General features: G+C 38.0%; 1 long non-coding RNA gene across 1 annotated transcript; it reads left to right on the top strand.

The window, feature by feature from the left end:
• Positions 1-2,982: 2,982 nt before the first annotated feature.
• LOC147242048 (uncharacterized) lies at positions 2,983-9,489 on the top strand. The gene is made up of 3 exons (XR_015110925.1): positions 2,983-3,071; positions 7,987-8,171; positions 8,388-9,489. It is a non-coding gene; the product is annotated as an uncharacterized LOC147242048 (long non-coding RNA).
• The last annotated feature ends 6,954 nt before the right edge of the window (positions 9,490-16,443 follow it).

Here is a 16,443-nt window from a genome sequence, read left to right as displayed (position 1 = left end):
TCCAGTGACAAATTATGCAATATTTGTCCAGGGTCTCTTTGGAGTGGTCAAGGGTTGAAGGACTCCAGTGGGTGGTCGATGGGAGGATTTGTTGCATGTACAAACAGGAGAAGCAAGGATGTAGTCTTTAACATCTTTGTGGATGGATGGCCACCAGAAGCAGCGGTTAATGAGGGCAATGGTTCGGCTGATACCAGGATGGGCAGAGAACCGAGGATGGGATGTATATTCTGTCTGGTGGACCAGTGCTGGGGTCTGGTTCAGTCTGGAGAGCTTGGTTGATGACATCTTCAATGTCCCAGGAAAGAGTCCCAACGGTGCAGTGTTGGTGTCGTCCAAGGACAACTGGTGGGAAAGGGCATCTGGCTTAGTGTTTTTGGCACCTGGGTGATACAAGATGGAGAGATTAAATCGGGAAAAGAAAAGAGACCAACGGGATTGGCATGAGTTAAAATGTTTGGCTGACAGTAAGTAAGACAGGTTTTTATGATTTGTCCAAACCAGCATAGGATGTTCAGCGCCCTCCAACCAATGCCACCGCCCAATTCCCTACATCATAGTTTCTCTTGGCAGAGGACAATCTATGGGAGAAAAGGCAGAAGGGTGAAGGTCCATCAGAGTCTGAGCATTGTGATAGGACTGCATGACCCCTGTTTCAGAGGCGTCAAACTCAAAAACAAACTGTTTGTGGGGGTTGGGCTGGATGAGGACAAGTGCTTGGGGGAACCTTTTCTTTAGGTCTAGGAAGGCTGAGTTGGCTTAAGGGGTCCATGAGAAAGTGGTTTTGGTGGAGGTGAGAGTGGTCAGTGGGGAAGCAGTCTGACTGTAATTTCTTATGAAACAGCAGTAGAGGTTTGCAAAACCTAAGAACCTTTGGAACTGTCTGCATGCTTGTGGAACTGGCCAATCCAGGACTACTTTCATTTTCTCTGGATCTGTACGAAGTTGTCTGCCCTCTAGGATGTATCGAGGAATGAGACATATATCTTGCAGAACTCACATTTCTCAGCTTTGATGTTGAGACGATTTTCCAAGAGTAGTTGGAGGACCAGGTGGACATGTTTCTGATGGTCATCCAGGGTCTTGGAGTAAATGTCATCCACATAAACAAATACAAAGATGCTCAGGAAGTCACGGAGTACATTGTTAACCAGGGCTTGAAACACAGCTGGGGCATTGCAGAAACCGAAAGGCATGACTAAGAATTCAAAATGTCCAATGAGGGTTTTTAAGGCTGTTTTCCACTCATGTCCTTGGTGGATCCGGACAAGATAGTAGGCGTTGTTGAGGTTGAGTTTGGAAAAAATGGTGGCTCCTTGAACAGATTTGAAGGCTGAAGTAATGAGAGGTAAGGGATATTTATTTTTGATAGTGATTTGGTTTTGTCCTCTGTAGTCGATGCAAGGTTGGAGAGAGCCATCTTTCTTGCTGACAAAGAAGAAGCCCGCCCCTAGGGGAGATGATAAATGGTGAATTATACCCGCAGAGAGTGATTCGTGAATGTATTTCTCCATGGCTTCCCTTTTCGGATGGGAAATATTAAAGAGCCTACTGGAGGGTAGTGGTGCACCAGGGAGAAGATCTATTGCACAATCATAGGGACGATGAGGTGGTAGAGAAAGAGCTTTGTGCCTTCTCAAGACTTGGCTGAAATCATGATATTCTTCAGGAATGAGAGACAGATCAGTGGGGTCAGCATCTTTGGGGTTTGCTGGAGACGGGCCTAGAGGGACGGAACTCTTTTAAGCAGCGAGAAAGGCAGTTAAAACGATCAGGATTCGATTCTGAGTTCTGACCAGTTAAGATGCGGATTGTGCTGTTAGAGCCAGTCAAAACCAAGGACAATGGATAAGTGAGATGTGGGAAAGACATAGAAAGAGATTTGTTCGTGGTGGTTTCCATAAATTATTAACTGCACTGGACAGTAGAGCATTCCCCAGATCACCCACAAAACCAAGCCCCTACAGAGACATTTAATGGAGTGGACAGAGGTATGGTTTTAATGTTGGATTGTTGGACTACAGAGTGGTCGATCAAGTTTTGCTCGCAACTAGAATCTATGAGTGTAGTGAGGCTGAGAGTCATTGTTGAAAATAAGTGTGGCAGGGAGCATGAATAGGGGTGAGGTATTGGTTCTGAGACGGTCCGCCAGTCTCCCCGCATCTACTGACAGACCCTCTCTTTTGGCTAAACAGGACAGGAGGCTATGAAGTGACCAGGGGATCCGCAGTAGATACATTGGTTAGATTCTACTTGCCTCTGACATTCCTCTTGGGACAGGTGGGTCCGACTGACCTGCATAGGCTCTGGTTCCGCAGTGTGATCGGAATCCTCACTGAAGGTTTGTTTGAATTCTTGAATGAATTTCTTCGAGGTGCAACCAAAGTTGGAATGATCCTGGAACCGGGCCTCCGACCATCTTAGGGCTTTGTCGGAGAGGAGTACAAGGATGAATGAAATCTTGGTGTCATCATGGGGGAAGCAATGTGGTGAACGATCGAAGACCAGGGTGCACTGTAAAAGAAAACCCCCACAACGGCCTACATCTCCTGTGAATTTCTCCGTAATGGGTGAGCTAACATCTCGGGAGGTGAAAGGGCCTGGGAGACTGGTGGAGCAGTGTAGACCTCTGCTGGAGGAGGAGATGGATTAGATTGAAGACTCAGTAGAAGCTGAATGAGCTGATTCAAACACTGGTTTGTGATATTTTGTTGTTTCCTGAGACACCTAAGAACTGTATCATGAGTGGATTAGAGAACTCAGTTCTGTTCAGATAGGGTAGGGTTCTCTTGAGAGTGACTGCTGGGTCAGAACGGCTGGAGTGTTCTGTCATGGTTTTTTTTTGCAAGCTGTCCTGTCACCTGTTCAGTTGTTACCTGTTCAGTTTAATTCTTACTGACCCCTAGTGGACGTTTCTAGTGTTGTTTCTTTTCTGCCAGTACTTTTCCACTCATTTCTTTCAGTAGTGTTCAATTAGTTCTACACACCTTGTGCTCATTAGTGCAGTGGGCACCAAGCAGTGTACATGTCAAGACGTTTTCTCCTGCATAAGCCTTGAAGTTGATATGTCAGTAAGTAGATATGCAAACTATTGTTGATTTTGAGAGTTTATATGTAAAGATTGCTTTGTAGAAGAAAAACGTTATTGCAATTTGTTTGATGAATGCAGTCGACACATGTGATTTGGTTACACCTCTAACATGAAGGCATGTGCTAAGCTAGAATGCAACCTGTGCATTGCCTATGTTAAGGTTTGCCTGTTTTATCACCTGTAAAAAAAGATGATTATAATTCGTGGACATTTATGTCATATTCAGTAGCTCCTGGCTGTAGTTTATTTCATGTTGTTTTAAGATGTAACTATTTACAATGTTGTGATTTCATTTGTTCATGTATGTAGTGTATTGACACACACTTTATATTGTGCTGTATTTTTCAGTTTTACAGAACTGTCAGTAAAGCCATACTCTTTGGAAGAAAACTGTTTGCTAGAGTTTGTTGTTGGCAATCTGTCAAGCTGTTGTCCAGCTACATGACCGCGAGGACAGAATACAAGTACCTGACCCACATGCAAAACACTCTGAGGAGCTAAGGTGTTTATGGAGTTTATTACAAAGAAATGAATGGATGATTGTGCTTGGTCCAGGTTATTTCTGGAATAGCTGGAGTCTCAGGAAATCTGGATACAGTGTGAGACGTAGATTTATGGACATGGAGATGATAAGGAGATAATAGGTCTTTCTGTGGAGTTGATGAAGATCTGCCAGGAAGGGATGAATGGAATCTGGGAGAATGAGTCCATGTGGAGGTAGCTCAGAGGAGTGTTGAGTGAAAGGAGACAGTTGAATCCTTAACTCAAGAAGAGTTGGCACATGGAGTTTGTTGGAGGGCGGATAGGTTATGCTGTGGCTGAGGGTGAGGAAGGAAGAGCCTAGTGGAGCCAGCCGTGGGTAGAGGAACCCCAATCCTCACAGAGAGTCCGCAGTTGATCACAAGAAGCCGGGAGGGTGCACGATTAGGCCCAGAACACTGGTAGAGGTAACCACTGTAGGTTAACACTCTGACGCTGAAGGGTTGGCAACAGGCTCCTCTTGACCTCAGTCTGATGAGACTTGATGAGCTACAGGTTTGCACTGCCCACCCTCTAGGAGGCCCTCTAATGGAGAACTTTGAGAACTGAGAAGTGAAAAGGAATTGCGCACACTCATAACCGTGGATTCCAACAATATGACTAGCTGGCAGTTTATGAAACAAGCTACGGGCAAAACATATTCAGGATATTTAATCACAGGGTAGTGAATATTGTTTGTTTGCAGCTGTTTCTCGCAGATTCTGTGTGTGTGTGTGCGCGTGCGTGTCTCACAACCTCTTTGAAACATCTACAGCAGACTGCATGCTTCTCACTTCCTCCTCTGACTGATGAATACTACAGTTGATGTTCAGTTGCGCCACACTACATATTTGTCTTTCTTCATTTATGTTCAATATCACTGAAGGTAACAACTTCAAGACTCACATCTCAAGTGCACAATCAAACTGAAACATGAGCGAATTATCACCATATTGGGTAATTACTTAAATAGAGGCAGATTTTTCTCCTAAGAGGCAAGAGAAAATGCAACATAGAGAAATATCATCACGTCCCCAAGTGAGGCCGTGCTGTACGTATTTAACCTATTACATAGCAGCTGGATGGACTACTGTGACCTCATTGATAGCAGTTGCACCAACTCACACTCAAACACCAAACCATGAATGGAGCACTGCCATTGCAGGAGAGGCTGTTGACATGATCTCATTAACACTGGTGCATGTGGGCCTGTGTTGGCCCGGGACACGCCGCCTGACCCCACATCTGTAGCTAAACGGAGTCACCAGCAGCTGAATTACATTTTTAATGAGGTGGATACGATTGTGATGACCACTGACATATGGATGAAAATATGATTACAAATGAAGCTGCATGTCAATTGTATGGCAATTTGGGACTCAGGAATTCAAACTGATCGGCAAAGTTTTGGCAACAGCCATGTTTCCACCTGAAAGCTTTGAACAGGTGATGGCATCAGGAGCCTGAGTAAAATTAGAATAGAATATACCCAGTACAGTTTCTAGCCGATTGGGAGGCAGGCAACAGCCTTCCAAAGTAGCTCCCACTCTCTTCTTGCACTGGTCAGTTTGAAAACACAGTGGCAGCTGAGTCTGAAGCAGCTCCTCTGCTGCCAACTAGCCATGTTTTTCACCGATTATGTGCTGTCTTAGTGTGTAAGACATGGCTGCATCAGTGGTAGCAGCCCATTGGGGCACTTACAGTAGCAATCATCTAAATATACACACATAATTGTGCTCCATCTGGCTTTAAAAAACTGCAGTGGCTTCTTTTACTTTTCCTCTGCCCTCCTGTGCTAACTGTCTCTCAGCCTCCTCCACTCGAGCTTCCACCTTGGATCTGCTTCTACCTGCTTGAAGAGGTCTGTTTAGGGAAGACTTTATGTGCTCCCTGGTTATGATAGTGTATAATGCCAATGGCGTATGAGCAGGAAGTACCTAAAATCAAATCCATTTATCACTGAGGCAAATAGTGTACGGTCGTTCTCATTTGCTGCGTTTCCATTAGAACCTAAATATCACAATAAAAAAACTGGTAATGGAAACATAAATTTAAAAAAAACCTCTTAAATATTGCTAAAACGTTTTACACTCATGAGGTGGCTTTTCAGACATGTTGATATAGAAGAATATAGCTAATGTGCAATGGAATCACTTTTTCACTGGACGTGACATAGGGAGTTCCGTTAACACTTTTTAATCCCTTATTTGTATCTGCTCCCATACATACGGATTTCGCCCTTGAACTATGACTCGCTTGCCTTGGTCTTGTGATGAGAACAGTGGCAACAGCAGTAGGGGCAACCGAAATAGGTGCTTCAAAATGCAAAATGTTTTATACCTCCATCCTCAAAGTGGAGTCTTGCGGGATGAGATTTTACGAGAAGTATGGCTTATGCGCTTAACACCATTCAACGGAAACAGCTGCAAATTGCAACTGTACTTTGTCAACATTTTAGAAATATCGCTTTTATTTTGAGAAACTATAATGGAAACACAGCTATTCTATTTCCCTTTTTGAAAAGTGTTTGTACATGAGTTGCCCAGAGGTGGAAATAAAATTTTAAAAAACGGTAAAAGCCCAAACCTCAGACCTGTAAATGATCTCAGGACGTCAAAGTTCAATGCCTTATTCTTCTCAAAATCAATGTCTAGATGAGCTATAGACCCCCACAATTTACCTTAAATCAAATAATGGGAGAAGCAGAAACCAGATATTTATGTTAAGGTCATACATACTGTGTAATTTAATTATTCATCTGCAGGGCAAATATCTCCACTTCTGTTTGCTTCATATCTGTATTCTGAAGGTTTTACAGTGGGTTTGTTCATAACAATATTTATGAAATATTTTATATTGAAAAAAAGACTTCATTAATGTCTGTCATTTTCTGCATTGTGGAGGAATAAAATCCAATTCAATCCGAACTCCACTGTATAAAACCTTCGAACACAGTATGAAAAGAAAAGGAAAGAATTTTGAGCATCCTCTGTTTATTTTGATCTAAACATGTATGAAATGTAAACATATTTTATAAAATAATCCCCAATATTTAGACATATAATTCAAATTTATGAGACTGAGCAAACGGTTTTAAAGTAGGTAAAAACTGGAACTGTTTCAAGGTGATTTTGGTTCGTTAAACAGTGATTTTGTGACTGGATGATAAAAATGTCTAATTTCTGAGGGTTGGCAACATGGTGCACATCCCCGGGGAAGGTCACAGCATTGCTTCCCTGTGGTGGTGCTTGAGAAGACTCTGAATGGGTTGCGCAGGTCCACTGTTGTATGAGAAACAGTGTACATGTCGTTTCACCAGTGGCAGTTGTGTCTTAACAGCAGTTGAGGAATGCTGATGCTCTACCTTTTTGAATGCAAACACATGCTTTTTAAATTTCACTTAAAAGTGGATGGCTAGTGAGAATTTCTGATGGTGCATGTGACACAGAATTTCTCATCTCTGGTGCTGGCACTTCTTTGAGTACTGCGCTCTGTAAGTGTCAGGATATCCTCGTCGAATTTGGTTTCAGTTCACTGGTTGTTTACATAAAAACTGTAGCAGAGGTCTTCTTAATCTGAAAAAAAAAGTTTTTTGGGGGGTTTCGTTTGCTTCTTGCGAAACCACGCAGGTAAAGAGTCTGTCTTTTATGAGATAATCCATCATGAAGTATGAAAATAGTTTCAAATCAAAGGTGGAAGGAAATTCTTTAAATGATCAACATTACCCTGAAACATAAAGAAATAGCATCAATATAACAGGACCGATGTTTCAATGTGATGCATTTTAATTGGACATATTTTACTGGAGCTCCTCCTCAAAGAGGCCCATTAATACAAAGCGGTCATGATAGCGTCTCTGGGGAGAGCAGCTTCTCTGGGCCTTGAAATAGATGTTCCACATCTGTGGAATTCCCCCCTTTGATGATGGTGGTGGAGAATCCCCCCCAGGTGTTTAATTGGGTTGAAGTTTGACGGCCATGACATGATCATTTTCATACTCATTAAAAAAAAAAAAAAACTTAACTGATCCTTCTATTGTTTATGGAAGCACCCTCACTCATTATGTTTCTTATAGCCACTGAAATAAATATGTCCCGTTTGAAAAAGAGCAGGATGACGTAGCTGCTCCTCCATTCCTGCCTCGCCTTCTCCAGTCAGTCAGTTATTCAACAGCACCAACACACCAGTCAGGCAGGACCACCTTGACTTCATCTACCACTGCAGCCGTCTACAATCATGCAGACATGAAGAGAAGAATACACGCAGGAGAAGCATTAACACCTCAATCAGGGATTGTCTTCCCTTTCCACATTTTATTCATCCATAAAAATCTTTGTGTCTTAATTCGATCGACTCTGTTTCATGTCTCTGTTCAGGCTGTCGCAGAGCCTCACCCCACCAACTGAACGCTCTGTCAGTAGGCCTTCCTCGGCTTCGGTAACTAGGCCCCAAGTCACACTCCAGTCACAGTCAATTCTCGCACACACCAACATCTGTGGGAGGACATCCAAACTGCAAACACCTCCAGGACTGGTGACGTATATCCAGAAGTCGAGAAAAGGTAAAAATGATGAAATAATTCTACTTCAGTGAAGAGGATGAGTTGATTTTTAATAGACTTTTACACCTAAACTGCAGAATTATTTTTAAACCAGTTAAAACTGGTGATTAGACTATTTTTCATTGGCAGTAAACAAGCTCGTGTCATGTTCAGTGTCGAGAACACACCAGAATAGCTGTCAGGTGCCTAGCTAACTGTCACATCACCTGCTTACAGTCATCCACTGTGTCCCTCATCCCTCCCCGTCTGATGGCCCTCCCGTCAGTGGCACAGCGTCTGTGTGTGTTCAGACTTTCACACATGCCTGCCCTCCTGAGTGGGGCCCACTCTGAGCAAGGGTGTCTGGATTTATGATGGACAGAAGCATGGCGTCCTCCAACAGGTGCAGCCTCAAGCTGGATCCTCACTCAACTTCCTTTTGAATTCCTCCCTATTTGTTCATCATTGTACAGTGAAAGAGCACCGTTTACCGAACGCTGTCGCGGTGAACCAAAAACTTTTGTGTGCAGCAGCTGAACATTGCTGAGGAACGTTGCCAGTGTTTAGTGTGTTTTGTGTATGCAAAACGTGCCATCACATAGCAAAAGATTGCGTGTTGGTGTCATGTTTCCATTTAAGTCAAAGTTAACTTTATTGTCAAGAATATTATACGTGTATGACATACATCATAGATGAAGATTCAGTCCTCTCAGACCCACGGTGCACAAAAGGCAGAGTGCAAAAACAGGCAGGAATAGTCTAAAAAAGAATAAAAAGACAACATTTGAAATAAACATTCAGCATTTGACATATAATCTTCAAGTGTTCAAGGCACTCCATTACAAATACTCGTGACTGCTGCAGAATCATTTGACTCAGGCATGAATGTCATTTGTCTTTTCCAGTCAAGACAAAAGTTGGATGAAAGTGGGCTTCAGTGGGTGTTTCCATCGGCAGTGAGTGAGGTGTAAACTTCATGTGTGTTGAGACTAATGAGCTTCCTTGTGAACTCAGAGAACAAGGGAGACGTAATTAGGCTCCCTCTCTTTTTATACAACTCAATCAATTTGCCTATTTTTTGCCATCTTAAGTGCCATCATCTTCATCCTCTCTTCTTGTTTGACGACAGAGAAGTGACCTCTAGAGAGCCTGATGCCATTGACTCCTGTTTAATGAACCGTCATCTTCCCATCAGAAATGATGCTATTATATTTTTATTATATATCTCCCTGACACAAAGACATATTGTGTAATTATCTCACATTTATACTGTGAGGAACGTGGATGATCAGTATTCCTGCATTGCTTATCTCTTCTGAACCCATGTGAGACTCCATTAAAATGCTTCTGGTGGCTGGGCTTTTGTGCTTTGCCTGCTTCAAAGGATAATTAGGAAACTTGCAAACCATCCAAAAAGTGTCTTTGCCCCTTTTAATTAAGAGCGTCATTGAACGAACCAGCCTGGATCTTGTCAGGCCACCATACCAGGGTGCACTGCAGTGCTGCTCTGACTCTCACTGAAATAGAATGTCTCTCGACCATCAGGTGATCTCTCTCTCTTTCTCTCTCTTACTCTCCCACTCTCAGTCCCTCTCTCTCTCTCTCTCCACTCAAACACCAGACATTATCAAAAGTACAATTTCTTTAGTATTAACCCTCGAAAGAGGTTCAGGTCTGTCGGACCCGTTTTCAATGTATACTTCAAAAAATTATTTCTTTTCTATAATATGTTATATATGTGTGTATATATCTATATATCTCTATATCTCTATATATATCTATATATCTATATATTCTGTATATATTCTATATATATATTCTATATATTCTATATATATATTCTATATATATTCTATATATTTTCTATATATATTCTATATATATTCTATATATATATATATATTCTATATATATATATAGAATATATATATATATATTCTATATATATATATAGAATATATATATATATATATATTCTATATATATATATAGAATATATATATATATTCTATATATATATATTCTATATATATATATATATTCTATATATATATATATTCTATATATATATATATTCTATATATATATATATTCTATATATATATATATATATATTCTATATATATATATATATATTCTATATATATATATATATATTCTATATATATATATATATATTCTATATATATATATATATATTCTATATATATATATATTCTATATATATATATATATTCTATATATATATATTCTATATATATATTCTATATATATATATATATATATATATATTCTATATATATATATATTCTCTATATATATAATCTATATATATATAGAATATATATATATATATTCTCTATATATTCTATATATATATTCTATATATTCTCTATATATATTCTCTATATATATCTATATATATATTCTCTCTCTCTATATATATATATTCTCTATATATTCTATATATATATTCTATATATTCTATATATATATTCTATATATATATATATAGAATATATATATATATTCTATATATATATATATATTCTATATATATATATATATATTCTCTATATATATATATTCTATATATATATATATATTCTATATATATATATTCTATATATATTCTATATATATATATTCTATATATATATTCTATATATATATTCTATATATATATTCTATATATATCTATATATTCTATATATATATTCTATATATATCTATATATTCTATATATATATTCTATATATATATATTCTATATATATATATTCTATATATATATATTCTATATATATATATTCTATATATATATATATATTCTATATATATATATATATATTCTATATATATATATTCTATATATATATATATATTCTATATATATATATATATTCTATATATATATATATTCTATATATAGAGAATATATATATATATATATTCTATATATATATATTCTATATATATATATTCTATATATATAATCTATATATATTCTATATATATATTCTCTATATATATTCTATATATATTCTATATATATAATCTATATATATTCTATATATATATAATCTATATATATTCTATATATTCTATATATATTCTATATATATTCTATATATATTCTATATATATATATATTCTATATATAGAGAATATATATATAGATATATATATTCTATATATTCTATATAGATTCTATATATAGATTTATATATTCTATATATATATATTTTCTATATATATATATATATATTTTCTATATATATATATATATATATATATATTTTCTATATATATATAGAATATATATTTTCTATATATATATATATTCTATATATATATATAGATATAGATATATAGAATATATAGATATATATTCTATAAATCTATATATATTCTATATATCTATATATATTCTATATATCTATATATATTCTATATATCTATATATATTCTATATATCTATATATATTCTATATATCTATATATCTATATATATATTCTATATATCTATATATCTATATATATATTCTATATATCTATATATCTATATATATATTCTATATATCTATATATCTATATATATATTCTATATATCTATATATCTATATATATATTCTATATATCTATATATCTATATATATTCTATATATCTATTCTATATATCTATATATATTCTATATATCTATATATATATTCTATATATATATATATTCTATATATCTATATATATATATTCTATATATCTATATAGATATATATTCTATATATCTATATATCTATATATTTATATATATATTCTATATATCTATATATCTATATTCTATATATCTATATATATATATATTTATATATATTCTATATATCTATATATCTATATTCTATATATCTATATCTATATATATATTCTATATATATCTATATATATATATTCTATATATCTATATATTCTATATATATATATTCTATATATCTATATTCTATATATCTATATATTCTATATATCTATATATTCTATATATATATATTCTATATATATATATATATATATATATATATATATATATATATATATAATATTTTGGCTGGGACACCCTCACAGAAGGGGATAATGAGTAGATTTTTTTGTTTCAAACAACTCCTACTTTCTAACATTAATGAGTGGTGCCGATGGTCAATGACTCCAACCAGCAGGGTGGAGCGTCACACTCAGCTGTGTGAACCACAGCAGCACCACTGGGGTCATGCAGAGTCACTTAATCAACAAGATACTGGATTTTACTCGTTAGTAATTCTGCCAAAGTGTTTACATTCATCTATTTTTGAGAGTGTGACCTTAGTTGCAGTCTGCATACTAAGATTGTTTTTATATTCTGAGTTCATTACTGGGTAACTATTTTGGTGATGGTGCCAACATTTGCCATTATAAAGCTACATATTAAAATAACTATAAATAAACAAATAAAATCAATGATTATATCGTCTGATTAAATATTTTATGATCCCCGCCCATGGCGTGGATACAGTATACAGGATCTGTGTGTATACAGTTGCAATCTGTGCATCACTAATGTTGTGTCACATTTTCTTTATTTTTTTATCAAATATATTTTTATATCATAAATGCAATATTTTCCAAAATGTTACATTTCTCAATGTAACAAAATATTCTTCTTCAGTTCATATGTGCTGATGTTTAACAGTGGCTTTGAAAAGACCTTTTCCCTGTGGTTCAAAAAAAGCTTCCTGTCCTCTCCATAAATGCAAACAGAGGAGGACACTTGGCAGGTGGTCGAGCAGCAGTCTACCGGCTCCATATCTGATGAAACAATTAGTAACATCAACAATAAACTATTTTGGCTCTGATTGTTTGGACTGCGGCTGCACGGTGGTGCAGTGGTTAGCGCTGTCGCCTTACAGCAAGAAGGTTCAGGGTTCAAGTCCCGGCTCGGGCACGGGATCTTTCTGTGTGGAGTTTGCATGTTCTCCCCGTGCCTGCGTGGGTTCTCTCCGTGTACTCCGGCTTCTTCCCACCTTCCAAAGACATGCAATTGGGGACTGGGCTGATTGATACTCTAAATTGACTGTAGGTGTGAATGGTTGTCTGTCTCTGTGTGTTGGCCCTGTGATGGACTGGTGACCTGTACAGGGTGAACCCCGCCTCTCGCCCGTAGATGCAGGGATAGGCTCCAGCCCCCCCGCGAGCCTTAACAGGAATAAGTGGAAGACAATGGATGGATGTTTGTACTGCACCACTAGAGAGAGTGTGAGACACCATTCCATCTCCAGTCACACTGCTCTACTTCTCATGAACCAAACACAAAGAATATTTCTGTCGAAATAATCTGGTGATGTAATAATAATCTGCTCAATCGGAATCACTCTCCCTCATCCAGTCGGTCCACATTCACCTCAGCTGACTGCAACTGAGTTCACACATACGGCACCGCCGCCCCGTATTCAGCACATCTCAGGTGGGATCATTGCAAGGATCAGCCAAGGCGTTGTCATGGTTTCCCTGGACATCTCAGGTGGCTGCTTCTGTATAAACTCTACAGAAGGTGAAACACATGATCAAGAGGTAGGAAAGGGATGTTTCTGGGACCTCACAGACTGATGAAAACCAGACAAAAACGCACTCCCTTAAGATCATGCCGTGTCTCCTACACACAGCAGCTCACCCCTTAAGCCGTCTGTCTGACACCTCAGACGCTAGACCCTCAGATCCCCAACGTCAAACCTGGCACTGCACTTCCTCCAGGCACCAGTAATGCACACGCCAAGTTTGAAATGAAAAGTTGTTGACTTAATCGAGCCCCAGGCAGACACACGTATCCTGCTACACAGAGATTCCTTGTAGTTTTGGTTAGATGCGTGAGTATAACTTGTCACACCGAGGGTTTTGTTTACCTCTCAAGCGCGAATTAATTCAGTTCAGTTCGGTTTGAAAAACTTGAACAAAAAAGCTCCATTTGTGGCTTTTTGTAAATGTCTTGTAAAAATAGAAGCAAAAAAATATGCATGTGTATGCATGTCTTTTTTAGTCTGATCACCCAATAATGTACATGCATATTTCTGTCTATATGAAGATCTATGACTAAATGTGTGTGTTCTATCAATCCTGCCCCTCCTCATAGCAACCCAAGGGGCTCCAGCTGTGTCTGAGCAGCTTTTATTCAAAGACACTTCCTGCGTATGGTCTGAGATGTATTTTAAATGTATAATGCTGCCAGGTTCAAAGAGGTCTGATATTTAATATTGGAGTTTACTCTATTCAGTTTTCTCTCAGACTGACTCTCTTTCAGCTCCGTGCCTTAATTTCCCGTCTCTCTGCCTCGGTGGGGTTATTCTGTTGGGTTTGAGGCTTTCTAGCCTGTTAAAAATTGAATCGTTTCCAAGGAGGCAGTCTCTGGTGAGCCACAAGTTTTCACTGGAAGAAGAATTAGGACTTCAGAATGCGTGTTGCGTGCCACCAAAGACACATCTATAAACATAATTCAGTCTGATGTTGCCCAAATTTTCTCGCTTCACTGTTTCTGATGATAAAAAAATGCTGCCTCTGTAGGATCAGATAGAGTTTTGTTCCCATAATGCATGGCCACATCTGTCACAGTATTCAAACACTGAATATGCATCAGAGGACTTTGCATTCACTCAGACTGTCTTGTGTGAAAATCTCATGCAATTTGGAATGCTTCCTGGTAAAGTATTATCTTGGCCAACTATACAAATGGAGTTTTATATTATTTTATACTTGTTCACAGAAAATGGTTCAACAAAATCCATCAGGAAGTGTCTACTGTAGCAGATCTCTCATCTCTTTGCTGACGCACCTAACAGCTCTCACAGCACCACAGCAGAACGTGATCGCCAAGGATCACGTTCCAGTTGCAGAATGTCAGCACTCAGGGACTCCAGCGCTATCATAAGCACACTGAAGCGAGATGAACGATACTGTTCATGTCAAATGACAAAAAATATGTTAACTTTAAAGTTGTAGTGTTATCAAACAGCATCTTAATCCTGATATTGTGTTTTTTCTTCAAGGGAACTGAGGAATAATAGAGTTGTAGTCATGGTTTTGTTCTTTTTGAGTATTATAATATCTCTGGCTTCTTACAGACTTACAGCCAATCAATTAGAGAAAATTCCAGCAGCATTTGTCTCTGCTGGAGACAATCCATGGCCTTGTGAGCCAAGTATTTACCAGCTCCATGAGTGAATCATCTCATATGCAGCTATTGTCCCTGATCTGCTTCAGTTTTTGAATGTGTCAGGTTTTGTCTCACCAGAGCAGAACGTGTCTCCGAAGTGTGAAAATTGAGTTGGAATTAATTGTAGTCTTTACACATTGTGACGGCCCTGCTAATTCACGGTTGTCTACTTGCAGCTCTCTCCCTTCCCTGTGTCTGGAGAGGCGGGACGTTTGAGATGCCTGGAAACACCTGAGGGTGTGGTCACACTTTATCACCTGCCCTCTTTCTCTCTGGTGACTGAACAGCTGATGAGCACATGGCACACAAATGGGTGAAGTTTGACTTCAGCTCTCTTTTAGTTCATAAACATTCCTGCTCCTCACTACGGATGTGAACACTGAATCTTTACATTTTGGATGATTGTGAGATAAATAGATGATCTTGTTACCCTGGAAAGTTTGTGTTGACTCTTTAGTTGCAAACTGTGAGCCAGGTTTGTAAAGTCTGGGATATCCGGGTCTGTGGTAAAGTAACCATTGGGTGAAAGTAGTTTCTCGGCTTGAACAGTTAGTTTGTGTTTTGAACAGCCACAGAAATTGTCCGCTATTGTGACATTATTGTTAGTTTTACTAACAATAAATTCAATGTCAGTCTATCTGTGGATTTTGAAGCTGTAGCCTCCATTAAGCCAGTGTTTTTGAGGTCTCACACCTAGCCAAAGGGCATGTAAGTGTGAGTCGGTGTGGTTTTGAGGCTGAGGATCAGTTGGCGATACCAGTAGTGGTGAATCTGCCTGATATGACCACCGCGTGCTGGTCAACCCTGTCGGTGTCCAGGCTTTTGATGGGCATCCTGCCGAGAGAGCATCCAGGCAACAAACTCAGACTTGCTGTTACTCTACAAGAAATTAAACCTCAGGATTTGGAGAGTAAATCAAAAGTTTCCTCACAAAGCAATGCTACACTGATTCTTTTAGCCTGCGATGAGTTGTTTTCATTCCACGTACCCAGAGCTTCTGCAGCCGAGGATCAGACCGCCAAGGTCTCCGCTCTGGGCTGCCACCCACCTCACATAGCACCTGAC

This window comes from Aulostomus chinensis, chromosome 21 (assembly GCF_037954235.1).
Source record: "Aulostomus chinensis isolate RoL2024-O1b breed Wild chromosome 21, RoL_Achi_v1.0, whole genome shotgun sequence".
Taxonomy (NCBI): domain Eukaryota; kingdom Metazoa; phylum Chordata; class Actinopteri; order Syngnathiformes; family Aulostomidae; genus Aulostomus; species Aulostomus chinensis.
The sequence above is the reverse complement of the archived record's forward strand: the minus strand, read 5'-3'. Positions and strand labels throughout refer to the sequence as shown.